The sequence below is a fragment of the Nycticebus coucang genome, chromosome 12 (genome assembly GCF_027406575.1).
Source record: "Nycticebus coucang isolate mNycCou1 chromosome 12, mNycCou1.pri, whole genome shotgun sequence".
Taxonomy (NCBI): domain Eukaryota; kingdom Metazoa; phylum Chordata; class Mammalia; order Primates; family Lorisidae; genus Nycticebus; species Nycticebus coucang.
In genome coordinates this window covers 84989917-85007218 of record NC_069791.1, presented here as the reverse complement: position 1 = coordinate 85007218, position 17302 = coordinate 84989917, and the positions used below count along the sequence as shown (strand labels likewise).

Below are 17302 nucleotides of genomic sequence, written 5' to 3'. Positions count from 1 at the left end.
GCTTTGGGGCCATTGCAGCACAGAGGAATTCTGCAGGTAGAATTTGACTGTAATGAAGAGTCAAAATCACCAAGCCTGACCAGAGAGCTTATTTAAACGCCCTGTTTGTGATAACTCTGGTCCTGGAGTTTGCTCATAAAATTCCCTTTGTCGGTGGGGGCAGTGAAGGCAGAGATCAGGGCAAAGATACAGAAATAATGTGGAGGCCAGGTGAAGAGTGGAGGGAATTTGGATAATGCTCAAAGGAAAGAAGAGTATAGGTAGGTAGGTAGATGGGAGGAGGTGAATGTAACTTAAGTTTGGGGAAGGGTGTGAGCATCGCTGAACATGTGACCATTGTTGCTTACTAATGTAGCTGTGTAGTATGCCAGCTCTTTAACACAGGCTATATTCCCCAGGCCTTCTTGGATGTAGGAGCGACCACATTTTACCAGTAGACTGTGAGCAGGAGTGAGGTGGGCCACCTGCCGTCAAGATGATTAACATCCTCAGATGAGAATCAAATCCAGACTGCATTATCCTCAGTGTCTCGGAAGCTGACTGTCACATTTTTTAATGCTCTCTGCAGAATTTTCATAAATGAACTTCTGAATTGTTTCATATCAAAAAGGTCAACCTCTTCATCTGGTCCTTTACTCATCTGAAAAACATCCCAAATTTTCTGGTGCCGATGAACTTGAGTATAAGAATCGCCTAGGGAACGCAGTACACAAAGCCAAACCAGTACAGACCCACTTACGTGGTGCATCATTCCCAAACTCCTTATGCCTTTGCTTCTGTCTCCATGTTAAAGTGCAATGTACCCCTTCTGGGGCAGGCACTGATGATTGCTAGCAAACACCACCAGATTGTGAAAACAGACCTGAGAAGCCGATATCTGGACTCTCTTGAGGCTACGGTTTTTAAGCAGTATAATCAGAACTTTGAAACTTACTACTCTGGGACACCTCTACAAGAAAGAAGCCTTGGGCTAGATATAAACATGGATTCACGGATCATTCATGAAAACACAACAGAAAAAGAGAAAGTCCAAAGAATAACCCTAGAAACTTTTGGAGACTATCCTCAACCACAACTAGAATTTGCACAGTATAAGCTTGAAATGAAGTTCAAAAGTGACTTAAATGGAAGCATCTTGGCTGAAAGGGAAGAACCCCTCCAGTGCCTAATAAAGTTCTCTAGCCCACATCTTTTGGAAGCATTGAAATCCTTAGCTCCAGCTGGGATTGCAGATGCACCACTTTCTCCACTGCTCACTTGCATGCCCAAAAGAGAATGAATTACTTTAAAATTAGGGATAAATAAGATGAGATGTGTTTTGTAAGCAGAGCAATTCCTTGACTATATTGCACACACATTTCAGTTCATGGCTCATTCTATAGCTTCTGTCTAGATGCTTGTATTTTAGAAGTTAATCCTTGTTGGAAACGTAGAAATATCATCTAGTTTAATTGTTGGGACTGACTCTTCCCTCCTCTGCAGCATGCCCCTTGACCCCATATCCTGCTCAGCGTAGGAGTTGTGGGCATTTGAGATGTGACAGGATATAGATACATACAGCTCCACACTTGACCTTGAGTGCCTACTGCTCCAAAATCAAGCATACAGCAGGCACGGTGGTTGAGACTTCTGGACGTCATATCTAGTGTCATTTTTAGCATTCCTGCCTCTCCTCAATCCTGGTGAGGCCTGGTTCTAATCGCTGGTTTCCAAAAACTATTTTTTTAAACCTTGGATCACAGAACAAGGCAATGAGAAACTATACCCAAGTCAATATATTTTAGGAGAACAGTGTAAAATTGCTCCCTTCAAAGGGCACAGTCAGATCCACTGAGTTACTATTGCAGGAGTTGCATATTCAATGATTCATTTATAGAAAATAACTTTTGTGTAGCAAATATGACACTTTTCATAATCTGTCTTATCATATAGGTACAAACTAACCAATATTATACTGATATGTGAATAAAGACATTGGAAAACTAAAAAGAAAAAAAATATCCTCAGATGAGAATCCCTTTCCTGTCTGCCAGATACTGCAAAGCAGGATGCATCTCTGGCAGAGGGCAGAGCCATATGACAGAAGGATCCACGTGCCTGAATGACTGTGGAAGCCTATGTTCATTTCTTGGAATGAACAAGAAATAACTTTCATGCTATCTGGATACTGAAATTTGGGGGTTGCTTACACAAATTATCTTAACTAACACAACCACCATATTTGAGCCTCATTTGTAAATGGGATAATAAATCTTTGCCGTTGTGGCATCACTATAAAGATAAAATGATCTACTGCAAATATAGTATGTAGCATAGCATTTGGCACATAGTAGTCATTCAGTAAATTTTGACTCATAGAGATTAAGCAATAGACTGCTGCTCATGAAAATCTGGCTTATTAGGAATATACCTAATGAAGGAAGTGAAGGACCTCTATAAAGAAAACTATGAAATCCTCAGAAAGGAAATTGCAGAGGATATTAACAAATGGAACATACCATGCTCATGGATGGGAAGAATCAACATTGTTAAAATGTCTATACTTCCCAAAGCAATCTACCTATTCAATGCCATTCCTATCAAAATACCAACATCGTACTTTCAAGATTTGGAAAAAATGATTCTGCATTTTGTATGGAACTGGAAAAAAACCCGTATAGCTAAGGCACTTCTTAGTAATAAAAATAAAGCTGGGGGCATCAGCATACCAGATTTTAGTCTGTACTACAAAGCCATAGTGCTCAAGACAGCATGGTACTGACACAAAAACAGAGACATAGACACTTGGAATCGAACTGAAAACCAAGAAATGAAACTAACATCTTACAACCACCTAATTTTTGATAAACCAAACAAGAACATACCTTGGGGGAAAGACTCCCTATTCAATAAATGGTGTTGGGAGAACTGGATGTCTACATGTAAAAGACTGAAACTGGACCCACACCTTTCCCCACTCACAAAAATTGATTCAAGATGGATAAAGGACTTAAATTTAAGGCATGAAACAATAAAAATCCTCCAAGAAAGCATAGGAAAAACACTGGAAGATACTGGCCTGGGGAAAGACTTCATGAAGAAGACTGCCATGGCAATTGCAACAACAACAAAAATAAACAAATGGGACTTCATTAAACTGAAAAGCTTCTGTACAGCTAAGGAGACAATAACCAAAGCAAAGAGACAACCTACACAATGGGAAAGGATATTTGCATATTTTCAATCAGACAAAAGCTTGATAACTAGGATCTATAGAGAACTCAAATTAATCCACATGAAAAAAGCCAACAATCCCATATATCAATGGGCAAGAGACATGAATAGAACCTTCTCTAAAGATGACAGATGAATGGCTAACAAACACATGAAAAAATGTTCATCATCTCTATATATTAGAGAAATGCAAATCAAAACAACCCTGAGATACCATCTAACCCCAGTGAGAATGGCCCACATCACAAAATCTCAAAACTGCAGATGCTGGCGTGGATGCGGAGAGAAGGGAACACTTTTACACTGCTGGTGGGACTGCCAACTACTACAACCTTTCTGGAAGGAAGTATGGAGAAACCTCAAAGCACTCAAGCTAGACCTCCCATTTGATCCTGCAATCCCATTATTGGGCATCTACCCAGAAGAAAAAAAAAATCCTTTTATCATAAGGACACTTGTACTAGACTGTTTATTGCAGCTCAATTTACAATTGCCAAAATGTGGAAACAGCCTAAATGCCCACCAACCCAGGAATGGATTAACAAGCTGTGGTATATGTATACCATGGAATACTATTCAGCCATTTAAAAAAATGGAGACTTTACATCCTTCGTATTAACCTGGATGGAAGTGGAAGACATTATTCTTAGAAAAGCATCACAAGAATGGAGAAGCACGAATCCTATGTACTCAATTTTGATACGAGGACAATTAATGACAATTAAGGTTATGAGGGGGGAGAAGCAGAAAGAGGGACAGAGGGAGGGGGGTGGGGCCTTGGTGTGTGTCACACTTTATGGGGGCAAGACATGATTGCAAGAGGGACTTCACCTAACAAATACAATCAGTGTAACCTGGTTTATTGTACCCTCAATGAATCCCCAACAATAAAAAAAAAAAAGAAAATCTGGCTTATTTTGCCATTTATGTACTACTATTACCATCGCCATATTAGTAGCAGCAGCAGTATATTGTTCTTGTTATAATAGACGTTCATTCACTATTTTATATTTATTGAACACCTTCTATGTGTCAGGCTCAGTGAGAGATACTGGGGATACAGTGGTAAATAAGACAAATCCTCACATACATCTTATTCTGCCTGAATGACTAGAATACCCAACCTCAGCTTGTTTCACTGAAGCCAGCTCCTTTCCCTTGGCATTGGAGACCAGGAAGCTGTATTCTAAGTAAAGACAATACTCGTTGTTTTGGTCTACCCCAAATTCGCCACCATTTTTCTAATACTACCATCCCAATTATCCTGTGAATAACTGCCCCAACCTCACTTTGTAACTGTGTCCTTTTGCTGGAGCTGGCTATATAGAGTTTCTTGCTTTGGGGGGTGAACACATGATCCATGTTGGCCAATCAAAGCCCTTCACAATCCCTGAGAAGAGTAATTAGGGGATAGGCATGTGACCCAAGCTGACCAGGCAGAGCCCTCCACAATCCCTGTGACAATAATGAAAAAGATAGCTTGAGATAATAAAATTAAATCTCAGGACTTCCACAAAAATATTGACTGAGAGGTGCTTGCTTCTCCATGCTAGGATTATCATGCTAGGATTATTAGGTGGGTAGGGTACTCTTGAAGTTCTAGAGTTGTTTGTAGATTTTTTTTGAGACAGAGTCTCACTCTGTCACTGAGTAGAGTGCAGTGGCATCATAGCTCACAGCAATCTCAAACTCCTGGGCTCAAGAGATCCTCTTGCCTCAGCCTCCCAAGTAGCTTGGACTACAGGTGCTTGCCACAACGCTGGGCTGTTTTTAGAGACAGGCTCTTGCTCTTGCTCAGGCTGGCCTCAAACTCCTAAGCTCAGGCAATCCACTGCCTCCACCTCCTAGAGTGCTAGAATTACAGGTGGGAGCCACCATCCCTGGCCTACTTGTGGCCATTTTTGTGACCATGCAGTAAGTACTCACCTGAGATAAAGGAAATGGGAAACATTGAATCAAGTGAATAAAGAACACAGTTCCTAAGGGTGTCGTTTTGAAAAACTATTTCTAAGACAAATATAAAAAAGTTCAATTCTGCTGTTGAACGTTTTCAGTTAATGCAGCCAAATAAATTCACTGCTTCAGGCAATTTGACCTGGTGCTAGATCCTAGAAGCCAGAATATTCCTGAGTAATAAATATTTGGCATTAGCTTTGGAGATTTTAAATGGTCTGAAGCATCATTCACCCACTTAAGCAGAAATAGCACATGGTGCCTTTCCCACCACAGTGCCCTTGGTGGGCTCACCCTCTCCAGAAACAAGTTCAAACTTCCAAATTTATTTATGGTTTGGGAGTTTGAAGACTCTCTGGGGCTATCCCTGTAGCTCAGCTGAACATCTTGGTCCTCACCCTCCCTAATCCCAGTTCTTTCTTCCTATTTATCAGTCCCATTACTAATGTCCCACCATGTGTTTGAGGTGAGATACCCCCATTAAGGACAGACTCACTATGTTGGTATAGAAGATCAACCTTTTAAACTTTTTAGGTCAATAGACTATAACCTCTGGGAAAATTTAGAACATTTTTTATTTCCACATCTCTTTTCTGGCATCTTATTCCCAAACTTGAATAGAAATAGTATTTCGAAAGAAAGAAGGAAGGAAGGAAGGAAGGAAGGAAGGAAGGAAGGAAGGAAGGAAGGAAGGAAGGAAGGAAGGAAGGAAGGGCTAGTTCCTCCTCAAGACAGAAATCACTTTGGCTTAGTTTTTTTCATTAAAATTCAAATTAATTTAATAAAATGTGGGATTTTAAATTAATGAACAACTTGCAGAATCTACACAATATATGCCTCTCATGTAACTATGGAATTTTTAACAATGTGTGGGGCTCCCAAAGGGACTTAGTCAGCTAGAATTGCCCTTATCACATCAGCCCCAGTTAATAGAAGTTCTCTTCACTCAAATGCAGATTCATAAACATTTCCTGAACACCTACTATGTACAAAATCCTATGCATGGCACTTCTACATGCATTATGTTCTAGATTCCTCTTAGACACTTCTTATAGCCTGAACATTTGTGTCCCTGCCAAAATTCATGTGTCCTGATGTTATGGAGATGTTGGGAGGTGATTATGTTTACATGCAGGCATGGGGTAGTATCCCCATGGTGGGTTTAGCATCCTTTTTTAAGAAAAGAAAGAACAAGAACTTTCACTTTCTCAACCACGTGAGGACCCAGCAATAAAGCAGCTGTCTACAAGTGAGAAAGAAGGCCAATGCAAGAACCTGACCTTGCTAGTCTCCTGATCTTGGACTTCCTATTCTCTAGAAATGTGAGAAACAACCCCCAGTTTATGCAACTCAGTCTATGGCATGTTCTTATAGCAACCTGAGCAGATGAAGTCTCCTCTCTAGGTACAAGTGGTATGAGAGTCATCTATAGGACCATGTTCCCAACCCTTTTATAGACAATTCACTTAGGAGACAATCTGCAGACCCATTGAAAAGCATGGTTACTCCTACATCCCACACATCAGGAATATGGTAAAATATCTAGGATGCAAGGAAGTGGTGTATTTAAAATTAATGATAAAAGTATGTGGTTATGTTATACTTACAACTTCCAATATTCAATATTCCATTGCATGAAGCAGTTCAGTCAACTCTACCTGGAAGCTGATATGCAACATGTACAATTTATTGACTGCTAACTATGTTCCAGGCATGGTTCTTATCAGATCACTGGATCTTCCCAACAAATACAGTAGAACCTCCATAGTTGACCACCTCTCCACATTGACCACCTCATTACATTGACCTAATTTTCATTAACCAGACATGCACCACATGTACATATCAGTACAGTAGGCCTACTTCCTTATGTTGACCATCCCTGTATGTTGACCAGTTTGTTACAGTCCCTTGGTTGGCCAGCTTACAGAGGTTCTACTGTCTATCTATTAGAATTTACTGTTATAATCCTTCGTTTAAAGATTAAAAACCAAAAGCACATAAAGTTTAGAGAAGTTGACTAAATTCATCCACTTAGTAAATGGAGAATCAGGAATGTAATCCAGACCCCTCCCCCCCAAAAAAAATTATTCCAGAGCCCAAAAATTTAACCACCATGCTGTTTTGTCTCATGTATGTTAAAAGTGTTAGTATATCAAGCAGGGAACTACATGTTCAGATGGCTTTTGGTGATGGGTAACTATTTTTATAAAATTAGAGTGATATCTGTTTCTTTTTTATTTCAGGTTAATATGAGGGTACCTATGATTAAGTTACATTATTTGTGTAAAGTAATTTACAAGGTAAAATCAAAAGTCTGAATTGTAGTTGAATCCTTCACCCAAGAAGTGTGTCATATATCCCTACATTGTACCTAATGGGTGGGAGCTTACCAAGCCCCTTCCCGCTTCCCCTCTCTTAAACTTAATTGTGTTTTTCTCTCATGTGGGCCTAAAGTTGTTGATCTACTATTTTGAGATTAGTACTGAGTGCATACAATACTTGCTTTTCCATTCTTAAGATACTTTACTTAGGAAAATGTTCTCCAAATCCATCCAGGTAAATAGAAAAACGGCAAAGTCTCCATCTTTTTCATGACTGAATAGTATTCCATGGTATACATATACCACAGTTTATTAATCCATTCATGGGTCAATGGATGCTTGGGTTGTTTCCATGTCTTTGCATCTGTGGATTGAGATGCTATAAATATTTGAATGCAAATGTCCCTTATGGTAAAATAATATTTTTTCTTTTGGGTAGATACCTAGTAATGAAATTGTGGGATCAAATGGGAGTTCTACTTTTACCTTTTTCAAGATTCTCCATACATCTCCCCAAAACACCTATACTAGTTTACAATCTCACCAACAGTGCATAACTGTGCCCCCCTCTCTGCAGCTTTGGGACACTGTGATGTAAGCTATTTGCACTGGTGTTAGGTGATATCTCAAAGTGGTTTTGATTTACATTTCTCTGACAATTAGGGATGATGGGCATTTTTTCATGTGTTTGTTGGCCATTTATTTGTCTTCTTGAGAAAAATTCTTTTCATATCACTTGACTACTGATTGATGGGGTTGTTGCTCTTTTCTTGTTGATTTGCTTCAGGTCTTTGTATATTCTGGTCACTAGCCCTTTGTGTAATTCATAACATATGAATATCTTCTCCCATTATGAAAGTTATCTATTTGCTTTGTTGATTGAGTCCTTAGCTCTGCAGAAGCTTTTTAACTTGATCAGGTCCCATATACTTATTTTTTTTTTATTGCTGCAGTTTCCAATAGGGTCTTCTTCATGAATTCTTGCCTGAGTTCTTCCCACACTTCCCTCTAGAGTTTTTATCATTTCCTGTCTCAGATTTAAATCTTTTGTGTAGCATGAGTTGGTTTTTGTAAACGTGATAGTATAGGTCCAGTTTCAGTCCTTTACATGTGGCTAACCAGTTCTCCCAGCACCATTTATTAAAAAGAGATTCTTTTCCCCAGTGCATTCTTTTGCTTAATTTGTCAAAGATCAGGTGGTTGATATAAGGCTGGTTTCATTGCTAGGCTCTTGACTCTGTTCCATAGATATGTCTCTGTTTTTATACCAGTACGATGTTGTTTTGATCAATATAGACTTGTAGTATAACCTGAAGTCTGGTAACATGATGCCTCTACATCTGTTTTTATTTTGTAGAATCAGGCTGACTATTTTGGGTTTTTTGTTTGTTTGTTTGTTTGTTCCATATGAGTCAAGGAACTATTTTTTTTCAAATTATTCAAAGTATGATGGTGGTGTTTTAATGGGAACTGCTTTAAATCTATAGACCTCTTTGGGTAGTATGGACATTTTAGTGATATTGATTCTTCTCAGCCTTGAGCACAGTATGTTCTTCCATTTGCTAACATCTTCTGCTATTTATTTTCTTAGGGTTTCATAGTTTTCTCTGTAGAGATATTGTTACATCCTTTGTGAAGTATATTGCAAGGTATTTCATTTTGTTTTAAGTTACTAAGAAGGGTACTGTGACTTTGATTTGGTTCTCAGTTTGACTGCTGGCATATATGAAGGGTACTGATTTGTGGACATCGATTTTATATTCTATTACTATATTTCAATCACTTCCAGGAGTCTCGTGGTTGAGTTACTAGGGTTTTCTAAGTATAAGATCACATCATCAGCAAACAGCTGAAGTTTGACCCACTCTGTCCCTATTTGGATACCCTTGATATACTTCTCTTGCCTGATTACATTGGCTAGGACTTCCAGAACTCTGTTGAACAGTATTGGCAATAGTGGATCCTTGTCTGATTTCAGTTCTAAGTGGAAATGCTTTCAGTTGTACTCCATTCAGTATGATATGGTTGTGGGTTTGTTGTAGATAGATTCTATCAGTTTAAGAAATGTCCATGTATATCTATTTTCTTAGGCCTACATTGTGTCAGCAGCTAGACACAGTATAGATACAGTGCTAAACAGGAAAAACAAACAAAATGACAGGGACCCTGACTTGATGTAACATAGTAAGCAAAGCCCCAGTAGCATGCTGACAAAACCCAAAGAAGAGCAATAAAACCAGAGCAAAAGTACGAGAGCCAGTTTATAGTTAGCCAAGGCTAAGATGGGCAGAATCTAGATATCTAGACTTGTAGTTCATCCACCATTCTTGGTTTTCTTCTAAGAGCAATGGAAAATCAGGGGAGTAACATGAGGGACATTATCTTTGGTGACCTAAACAGTTCCATGATTTGACAGGGAAAGACGCATAAAAAACCAGGAAGATAAACGAAAATTCAATGACTCACCTTCTCTGGGGCCATCTGCCTCAGATAGTTTGGCAAGTTGTTTGCTCTCATTCATTGTGCTAGGGTCTATTGGGTAGAATTGTCATCAAGGTCCCTCATGAGTATTGATCTCTAGCCTTCCAATTATTACTGATTGCTTTTGCCTAGTAACAAACACCTGAAACAATTATTTGCAGCCTTCAGAAGAGGGCTGGTTTAATTCTCACACTTGGAATAAATTCTTTATACTGTAAAGAGCCACCTGAGATTGCTTTCCTTAGAATAAATCTCTAGGCATGTAAGAAATATAGAGTTTCTCAGAACCTTCTCTAGATAGAACAGACCTCAAGAAAGAAGTAATGCTTGAACGAAAATTCAAAAGAGTATTTTACTAATGGAGAAGAAGAGCCAAAGAGGTTCATAACTCTGCTCCAAATTATAAAATCCATAGATATCAGGGTTCAGAAGAATACTTCTACCCCCTTTTGATGTCTAGCTCTCTTACCTATGCACAGTTCTCTCCTTGACATTGATCTTGGTGCCAGCCTTCCAATGCCATGTGGAGCTTCATTCCTTCCCACATCACAAAACTGAGAAGGAAGGTAAACTTCATGGGAACCAAAAATCATCTCTCCTTTTATTGATTGCTTAGCAAATCATAGTAGTTGCCATCAATACTTGAACAACTGAGAGAAATCTTGTCACAGTCTTCCTGATGGCTGGCAAGCTTCTGCCCATGTACTTCAAGGGAGCAAATATAATACTAACTCCTGGGTTAATGTTCAATTATATTTTTATTATGCAGCCAAGAGTCTTTCTTCACATGTAAAGCCCTTGGGAGCTGCTGCGCAGAACAAGTGAAATCCCCCTTTTTCATGATCCTCACTGAAACATCTGAAGACAGTTATCAAGGCCTCCATGGTAGCTCCTCTCTAATGGAATAGCTTTTGTTCCTTACAATCTCCCTCGTGTTGTGTTTGTGTGTGGTTTTCAATTTCCCTACTTACCTTTGTGGAGAACCTCCAGATTTTTCACTTCAACCCACACCCAAAAGTTAACCACTGAAAACATTAAATCTTTCTCAGCCTGGAAATTTATTTGCTGGTTACTTTGCCTTCCACCCCTAGAACCTCAGTCCTTTTTATTTGTCCTGTCACTTTTCTAAAAATTTACTGTATTTTGTTGAATATGCTATTCTAGTTTATATTAGAATTCAAAACTAGCTTTTTTGAGAATCATTCATTTCCTGATGTCTCCCATGAGTATATGAAATGTACATGTTAATAAACTGCTGGTTTTCTCTTGCTAACCTATCTTGGATAATAAGGGTCCATTCCAACTAAGAACCTATGGAGGTTATTTTTCTTCTGCATAAGTATTAAGACAAGGGAATAACAACTATTTTAATCAAAATTTTGGTTAACTTGCTATATTTTCATGGAGAAATTATTTCTGGAACTAACTCTTCAAACCTATTTAACTCTTGGATCATTTTCTGTACAGTACAGTTAAACTGCTTCCAATTATTTTCTGTTTTAATTTTACTGAAGTTATTTTTATATGGATCAATTTCACAGCAAAGATTTCACTCTTATTACAGTTACAAGAAATGGCTCTGACACAGAAGCTGGGATATGGCCAAACCAGTCCTGCAATTACAAGCAGGAGATTTATCTTTATGCCCAAACCAGCATCTCATATAGATAGTTATTCATTCTTTCTTATGACCTGGTCCATCTCTTCTTAACTTCTTTCTGCCTTTTTTCATGATTTTTTTTTTTTTGTTTTCTTTTCAGTTTTCTTATAAGTCAAATATTTCTGTTTTAAAGGAAATAATGTCAACTAAAAATAGTGTAATAAATATTGGAATTTATTATTTTATGATAGTTTCAGGTATGGCTGAATCCAAGGGCTTTTGAATAATGCCATGCACATTCAATACTCCCTTCTATTTCTCTAAGATATGCTTTAATCTCTCTTGAACTGTCACTTTATGGCCAGAGCCCTTTCCATGTGGTGGCCAATAGAAGCTCATAGATGTATATTCTATCATTTTACTATTTAGCAACTGAAGGGAAGGAGGGAGAGAGAGAGGAAACATCTTCCTTTCAAACTTCTGTTTTTGGGCCATACACCCACCCCTGAACCAGTTAGTTAACCAAAGTTATTTAAATATTTCACTGGCTAGTTCGTTTTCTAAAGCAGGGAATACAGTAAATTCTTGCTTGTATCATATCAATTTAAACCAGAGACATCATTTTTCCATATGAAAAATAAAGTTATTAATAATAAAATAAAAGGGAACAGATGCAGGACAGTGGCTACTAGAGTTTCTGAACCCATGATTCCTTTTCTATTTGCAGCATCATAATTTCCCTTAAGAATTGTTATTTCTTCAGCTTTGGCTTACACTTGGCCTTTAGGTCATCCTGCTTCCTGGAATTTCAGTATAACTCCTCACCTGGTCCAACACAGTCTTTGTTCTCTGATTCTAATGAAGAACTTCACCACTGGATTCACTGGAGACCCAGAAATATGATCCACATAAAGAAAATCTATAGATAGGGCTTGTTATCAAAATGGGCACCTCTGAGTCCTAGCTGGAGGGATAGTTTCTCTTTCTGTATCTCCTGAAGCCTCAAATTGGTGAGCCAATGCTTAATTCAAAGGCTAGACTCCATTAAAAGTCAAAATAAGGAACGGGAAACAAATCCCCTCATTAAATCTGTGTTCAGTTGGGTGTGTGCATAATTCATCCCAACAGGATCAAATATAAATGTTCCAGTGTCAGGGAAAATGAAGCCAGCACCACCAAAGTCCGAGCCCATGTAGAAGGAGATGTCAGGAAGAGATACAAGCCTTGCAAGGACTTTCTCAGAACAGTAATGAGATCTGGCACCAGAGTGTAGCCAACACAGGTCCTAGATGAGGACATGCTCAACTGTGATGCTTTCCTGCCAGCCTCTGCGTGGACACCTGGATGTTTATAAACTCAGCTCCGGATTCCCTCTGAGGTGGTGCTGGGCTGTCAGAGCTTTCGAAGAGTACAGAATGAAGATTTCCTAGGCTGCAGATTAGACTGGTAAATTGCATGCAGGGAGTGGCTCTCCAGCTCTGCTCAACCACAGAATGATCACCTCCAACCTGCAGCTTCAACTCCAACAGAAACAAACTGACCATAATGGGAAGGGCTACTAGGAACCCCTTTGCTCCCGATTCCACACATGAGGGTCTGATGACGTCAGGGGATGTTTTCCTACCAAGTGGGAACCTCATCATGTACCTCACCAAAATTGTAGATGTATCTGCTCTGTAATTTACTCCAAACAACAGCACATATAGCCTGGTTCAAGCTAATCTCTTTCCAGAAAGGTGGCCTCCTACCACTATGGCCAGACCCTAGTGATGATTCATAATCCCCCTTGCCTCCCATCTATTATATAACATCACCATTATCATCACTGCTACTATTCATAACATCCATCATGTGCTCAGCACTATGTTAAATACTCCACAGACATAATCTTATTTAATCCTCAAGTATACTAATTCTTCCATTTTCAAGAACTTTGCAACAGCTTCCTAGAGTGCTCCTGACCCAAAGATGAACAGTTTTCTCTCTTCAGAGAAAACTTCCCTCATGACCTCAGTTTTGGTGAGACATCATCTAGCCCACTCACAGCCATAGTATATTCTTTCATTTCCTTTTATAGTACTCAGCACTATGCAGAAGTCACAATTATTGATGTATCTGTTTATGTCTGTCTCCCCTAGTAGAATGTAAGCAGCTGGGCTGGGGGCGGTGGGAAGAAGGAAGCTTTTATGTCTTGTTCTTTGCTGTATCTTCACTGCCCATAAGAGCACTTTGAACAAAATCAGGACTCAAAGTACATTTGTGGAATGAATGAACAACTCTGTGATGAAGGTGATATCATAATCCTCACATTACTTATAAGAAAACTGAGGCCAAGATATGTACACAATTAAACAATTTCCCCAAAATTTATTGAAGAAAGATCCTGGATCATTAGATATTTGCTCCACTAGTAGAGCCCCATGCTGCCAAAACACTTTGCCCCACTCCTTTTAAATATCAACTCTATCTTGGATCAAGGTCAAATTCACCAAAAGCCTCTGGACTATGCCCTGGACAAACAGTTCATGAGTGAAAAGATCTTTCAGAACAAATGTGTCTTTCCCTGTTTTCTCACTCCATCCCAGGCTCCTGAAGTTTTCTCTGAAGAAATGATGTTCATCTTGGGGCCAGGATGATGATAAGATGGCAGCTTTTAAAGAGCATCAATTGATTCACATTCATATATTCATTTAAAATACTATACAGCACCTGTACTGCCTGAAGCATTGGCCAGGTGCATTTTCCTATCTGGATATATCAGAATCACCCGACTTCCTTATAGGAAAAGATATGGCATAGCCAGTTGCTATGGTCGGAATGTGTGTATCGCTTCAAAATTCATGCTGAAAGTTAATCCCTGATGCAACAGTATTAAGAGATGGGGCTGTAGGAGGTGATTAGGCCACAAGAACCCACCAGCCTGAGTGGGACTAATGCCCTTATGAAAGAGGCATCTAAGATTTAGCTCAGTCCTCTTTCCCTTCTGTCTTTTCTCCATAGAGATGCAGCAAGAGGCACCTTCTCTGAAGCAGAGAATAAGCCTTTATCAGACATCGAATCTGCTGGTGTCTTGATCTCAGACTTCCCAGCCTCTAGAACTATAAAAAAAAAATGCCCATTATTATAAATTGCCCCATCTATAGTATTTTTGTTATAGAAGCATGAATGGATTAAAACATCCATCTTTTGGTTGACAGTAAGAGTAAAAGATTAAATAGTGTCCCAAAGTAGGAACACTATGTTTGAGTCTCTGCCACTCATTCTTATCCTGAACATGGATTTGGTTCTTGAAAATATTGAGAAAATCAAATTGAATTAAGCTTTATGCAAACTGATTCCAACTGATCTCTGCCCTCACCATCAGAAAAGTTGAAGAGTTTTGGCTGTAATAAGACAATGAAGTTCACACTGGTAGAAATCAAAATATTAGGGCAATAAACAGTAAATATTCTGCTTAGTATCTAACGGAGTATAATTAGTTGATTTCATTATAGGTTAAAGGGAGCTCAGGTGAGTCTAACTCCAATTTGCAACATTGTTCTATGAGAGCAGTGGTTCTCAACCTTCCTAACACCATGGCCCTTTAATACAGTTCCTGTGGGTTGCAACCCACAGGTTGAGAACCGCTATATGAGAGGGTACATTCTTATTTCAGATAGCTAGGCTGCCAAGAGACCCCAAGGACAGAAATTCAGGAGGTCTATCTCCTAGGATTTAAAGACAAGACATTAAGAGATCACTTAGCTTCCTATAAAAGGGTTTAAGAATAGACAGGATCATAAAGTGCAAGAAAACTTCATCCGTTGCCCAAGAAGTCACACAGTTCCTCAGCCTCCCTGGTTCTTGGATGCATATCAGGCCACCTAAGAAGCCAAGAAGATTGCCAAACCCTACTGAGGATAGCAACACAGTTTAGAGACCCTCCCCCCCACTCCCCTCACCCACTGTCCCTTCAGAAGGGAGAAAGTGATCCCGTTGGTGTCGTGTGGTGTGACCCATCTCCACTAGGATGAGGCTACTGAGCTCTGCTGTATATCCTGTCCACAAGTGCATGTCATCAGGTAAGAAATTATAGGTCTGCCCCTCAGGTCCTCAACCATAAAACTGGGATAATAACACCTTCTACCTCACAGTGCCATTGTCAGAGGGGGGAAATCCATTTGACAATACTATCACTATACCTGTTGTTGCATGGTAAACGTCATTAATTAGAAGCTGTTGTTATCACCACTTTTTTTTTCTTTTACAGTTCTCCTATCTGTAAAGAGGACATTATAATCGCTGCCCAAGTTCATTGTGTGATAAGATAACATCCCTGAGTGTACTGTATTGTGTTTATAAAAGCCATACCTTGACTTTCTAAGAACATCCTTGGATAGGATCTGTCCACTTCCTCTTCACCTCTCAGTGCTCCTCTTTTGCATCCTACAATCCATCTGCATCAAAATTATGCTGTGTCTTGAGCATGCTGGGTTGTTTCCATTTTCTTAAAATTGTGCATGGAATTCTTGCTGCCCTTTAATTAATTAATTAATTTGTTTATTTATTGAGACAGAGTTTCACTTTGTCACCCTGGATAGAGGGCTGTAGCCTTACAGCTCCAAACAACCTCAAAGTCCTGGGGTCAAGCAATCCAGTAGCCTCAGCCTCCCAGTAGCTGGGACAATATGTCCATGCCACAATGCCTGGCTAATTGTTCTATTTTTAGTAGAGACAGGGTCTCACTCTTGCTCAGACTGTCTCGAACTTCTGAGCTCAAACAATCCACCCACCTCAGCCTCCCAGAGGGCTGGGATTACAGGTGTGAGCCCTGCACCTGACCAATTCTGCTGCCTTGATAACTAGCCACTCCTGCACACTAACCTCACTCATCCTCCTCTCTCATCTGACAATTTTGTGTCCATTGTGTCTCTCCTTACTTGGCACTCCCTTTAGCATCTTCTCTGACTCCCCTAGACCAGTGGTCCTCAACCTTCCTAATGCCACAATGTATTTTCATTGTTACAAAGGGGTCACCATCCAGAGGTTGGTCACTGCTAGACCATTTTAAATACCCCGCTAGGACTGTTTCCAGTCCCACCATATTTATTCTTCTTTCTCCCAGTCCTACCAAGGGTTTCCCTACCTTAATTTTTCCAAAGATGTTTTCTAATTAGATTTGCTAGATTTACAAAATAAAATTTTGAAATATTTAGTTAAATTTGTATTTCAGATAAACAATAAATAATTTTATAGTAAAAAATTAGCAAAAATATATTACTAAAAAGAGTGTCCTTAATCTGAAATTCAAATTTAACCAGGCATTCTCTATTGCCATTAATCTGAAATTCAAATTTAACCAGGCATTCTCTATTTTACCTGGTAACTCTGAAAAGCTTATTCATCTTTGAAGAAGCTTGGTTGTCTCCCTGCTGGAGATGGTACTCATAAGCCTTAGGATTTTAGACTGAAAGACTTAATGACAACTACCAAAACCTGGTTCTTCCTGAATTTACCATCATCTCATTGTTAACAATAAAATCAGAGTCTGGGTATTACCACCTCTGCAATCCAACAAACAGAGCTGTGGCTCATCTCCAATATCCAGCCACCCTTGGTTCAAGGTTAAAGCAGAACAAATCTTCCTCTAGTGCAAATCTCCTACATACACTCTATGGCAAAACTGCCTTGAAGCTGAGGCTAGGCTGAGACAAACCATTGTAGCTACCCTGTTTCCCCAAAAATAAGACAG

At 39.3% G+C, this 17302-nt stretch overlaps 1 pseudogene; it reads left to right on the top strand.

The window, feature by feature from the left end:
• The first annotated feature begins 670 nt into the window (after positions 1–670).
• Positions 671–1305, top strand: LOC128562017 (centromere protein N-like; annotated as a pseudogene).
• Positions 1306–17302: the final 15997 nt, after the last annotated feature.